This window comes from Artibeus jamaicensis, unplaced genomic scaffold, assembly GCF_021234435.1.
Source record: "Artibeus jamaicensis isolate MK-2021 breed Jamaican fruit bat unplaced genomic scaffold, CSHL_Jam_final contig_889, whole genome shotgun sequence".
Classification (NCBI taxonomy): Eukaryota; Metazoa; Chordata; class Mammalia; order Chiroptera; family Phyllostomidae; genus Artibeus; species Artibeus jamaicensis.
Genome location: NW_026522005.1, coordinates 4,594,415 through 4,598,168, shown reverse-complemented (window position 1 = coordinate 4,598,168; position 3,754 = coordinate 4,594,415). Strand labels below are relative to the sequence as shown.

Below are 3,754 nucleotides of genomic sequence, written 5' to 3'. Positions count from 1 at the left end.
TTAGACAATCATATACCTTACATCATGTCCCCCCGATATTTCCAGTACCCACCTGGCATCATAAATAGTTATCATGATGATATTATTGACTGTACTCCCTATGCCCTACTTCACTCCCCCGTGACTATGTTGTAACTACCAATTTGGACTTCTTAACCCCTTGACTAACATAAACCCTGAGCCATGGCTGGCCTCAGGCAGTGGCAGTCAAGGCATGAAAGCACAGGGATGAAGCCAGACAGCGCCTGCACGCTCCTCCTTCCAGACCTCACACAAGGGAATCAAACTGGTGGAAAGGGCCAGCTGCGTAATATGTGGGACCCCCAAGACTATACTTTCAGGGATCATTTCTATACTTTGTTACTAGAGAAGTTTCTCTGAACGTGTAGAGCACCCGAAACCACGAGGAGGAGATGAAGTGTTCTCTCCTGAGTATGAAGCCAGTTCTTGGTGTTGCTGCGGTAACTGCCATTTGCAACTGACGGTTGTTCTTCTCTCTCCTTGGAGAAAGTAAGAGAAGGACTTGAACAGACACTTTTCCAAGGAGGACATACAGAGGACCCAGAGACACATGAAAAGATGCTCAATATTGCTAGCTATCAGAAAGACGCAAATTAAAATCACAATGAGATACCACTTCACACAGGTCAGAATGGCCATTATAAACAAAGCAACAAACAACGAGTGTTGGAGAGGTTGTGGAGAAAAGGGAACCCTAGTGCACTGTTGGTGGGATTGCAGACTGGTACAACCACTATGGAAAACAGTATGGAATTTCCTCAGAAAACTAGAAATGGATCTGCCTTTTGACCCAGCAATTCCACTGCTAGCATTATATCCTAAGAACCCTGAAACACTAATCTAAAAGAAACCTATGCACCCCAATGTTCATAGCAGCACAATTTACAATAGCCAAGAGTTGGAAGCAACCTAGGTGCCCATTAGTAAATGAATGGATCAAAAAACTATGTTCCATTTACACAATGGAATTCTATGCAGCAGAAGGAAAAAGGAGCTTCTACCTTTTGCGACAGCATGGATGGAACTGGAAAGCATTATGCTAAATGAAATAAGCCAGGCAATGAAAGACAAATACCTATGATCTCACCTTTAGCAGGAATCTAATCAACAAAACAAACAAACAAGCAAAATATAACCAAAGACACTGAAATTGAGAACAGGCTGACAGTGACCAGAGGGGAGAGGGGAGGGAATTTCAGGGGAAAGGGGAAAGGGTTTGCAGGAACAAGTATAAAGGACACATGGACAATAACAAAGTGGGCGTAGAGATGGGAGGGAGGTGGGGAGGGCTGGGGGGTGGGCTGGGATGGAGGTAAAGGGCAGAAAACTGTACTTGAACAACAATTAAAATAAAAAATATGTGGGACCCAGTGCAAAGTGAAAATGAGGGTCCTTTGTTCAAGGGAAAAGTGCTGTTAAAGGTACTAACATATAAAGCTTTTCCCTCTTTCTCTCTTGACTTACGGTGTTTTTTATTTGCTATTTAATATCTTTCTCAGAAAAGAAAAATTAAAAATTTAAATTATTAGCATAAGTTGTACCATTTTACATTGTGCAGTGCCAGTTTCAGATACAAATATAATAGCATTTAATTTGCATGTAGAATCACCAAAATCACACAATTTGTATTTCGTAGTTTGTACATGCATATGCATTTAGTTCTTATCAGAACAATGAAAACACTGCACACGGCTAACTTAGCTGTTTTTATTTCACTTTTTGTTATGCACACATCCCACTAAAATTCTGTGCTTTCAACCTTACTGATGAGTAAAAGGATCAGAAAAGAAAGGGAATTTGGGGTTGCCCTATTTTTCCCTTTCCTTCCATGCCTTCATTTTCAGCATAAGTGGTTGGCTAAAGGCAGGGAAGTAAAAAAAAAAAAAAAAAACAAGTAAGAAAAGACATGATACAGGTACCTGGTGCTTCGTGTTTCTCTGAATGCCTTTACCATCCGTGTTCCGAGGAAGTTGTGTCTCAGTGGCAAACGTGGCCTCTCAGGGCCGACAGCAGCCTGCTTACTTAGTTGGGGAGGCCAGACACTCTGTGCACTACTTTGAGTCTCCTTAACTCCCACCCATTGTCCGTTCACCGGATTCTGTCCTGGTGGGAACAAAGTGGTGAGAACCAGGGGGCACAGCCATATTGTGGGTGTCTCCTCTGCTCATATGCATGTACCATCATTCCATTGGTCTTCACTTATAAAACACAAATTTACAGCTAAAACTATTCAGGATTTCAAGACGGTGAGAGCAGAACATTAAGCCAAATCTGGCACCCCTCTGAGCCGGGGGCCTATGCAACTGCACTGGTTGTATCCCCAGAGGCTTGCCCGGCTGGTGGAGGAATCTGGTCACCATACACAGCCCCGCCTTCTGGCTGAGGGAAAATGCCGTCTTGCTTTCTGGCCCCTGCAGTGCACACACACAGCAGGAGGTGAAGGACCTGGATTCTGAGTGCCAACTGAGTGTCTGTGAACAGGCCCTCATCTCCTTTCTCCCAGGTTTCTTTCCCTTGTCTTCACTACTTCCTTTACAGAGGTCATGTCCATAAGTCAAACAGTCTCCTCTGTCACTCAGCAACATGTTCATTTCTGTCTTTCTACTGTTTTGCTCACAGTTTTCCTCTTTTATAAGTCTAACCACTGTCACCTGCACCTGCCCCCCCTCCCCAGCTAAAAACAAAATGAAACATGTCTTCACTTCTGAGATCAAGTTCCACCCTCTTTGCACAATGTCCTCTGCAGGCCACCTCGGGCTGATGTGGATACTCTCTGAGCACCTCTCCAACTGAGGTTCCAGGCACTTAGCCATTTGGACCCGGTTTTGTTGCTTTTCATTTTTCTGTGTGGGTTTTGTCTCTTCAACTGGCTTATGAGCTTTGACTTTGAGAATTGTCTTCCATGTTTCTGGTGTCCTTCACAGCCCCTAGGACTGCAGTGCCCTTGGTGTTCTCTGAATGAACGAAAAAGTGAATGAATGAGTGTGTAAATGAGTCAATGAAACTACAGGATGCAAGTCAGGATATCCTCATTGACCTGATGGCTTCTCTGTACCTAATATTTGACAAGCTGTGAATGTACCTCTTCTGGCCTCAGTTTTTCTGATTATTAAAATGGGACATTTGGGTATGACCTCACTTTGTCCAGGAAAAATTGCATTATTAGCACAATTGTTAGAATCTCTTGGGGGAAAAAAAACTATACTCATATGATAATTTTACCATACCTTTTTCTCTCAATCTCCACTAGGATGATTGAGGACATGAAAAGAACGTTTAAACTATATATTTGTATTCTTATTAAGAGTTATACCAGTAATGCAAAAAAAAAAAAAAAAAAGTCACCCATACTACTAGTGCAGAAAATGTATACTGAACTTAGTATATCTTAGAAAATAAAAATATATCTGAGTTTATATTTCCAGTTTCACTGATTTTTTTCCTGTGCATAATCCAGTATTCCATGCGTACGCCATAACCTGTACCTTAATTTAAGAACTGACTCAAACACAAAATGAGGACAAATTTAGACAGACTACCAGTAGCTTGGAAATTGAAAAAACATACTAAGTTTGTAGATAAATTGTCCTTTCTGTTAACTTTCAAGGAAAGATAGATGGCCCACTAAAATGGCCCTATTCAAGTGTGACGCTCTGATGGCGTGTGTGAGTTAGCCTTCCTTCCCACTCACCGCCAGCCCCCAAACAGAACACTGTCAACCTGTGCAAACAAT

General features: G+C 42.2%; 1 non-coding gene across 1 annotated transcript; it reads left to right on the top strand.

The window, feature by feature from the left end:
* The first annotated feature begins 325 nt into the window (after window positions 1–325).
* LOC119054290 (small nucleolar RNA U3) lies at window positions 326–532 on the top strand. Its single transcript, XR_005083491.2, has one exon. It is a non-coding gene; the product is annotated as a small nucleolar RNA U3 (small nucleolar RNA).
* The last annotated feature ends 3,222 nt before the right edge of the window (window positions 533–3,754 follow it).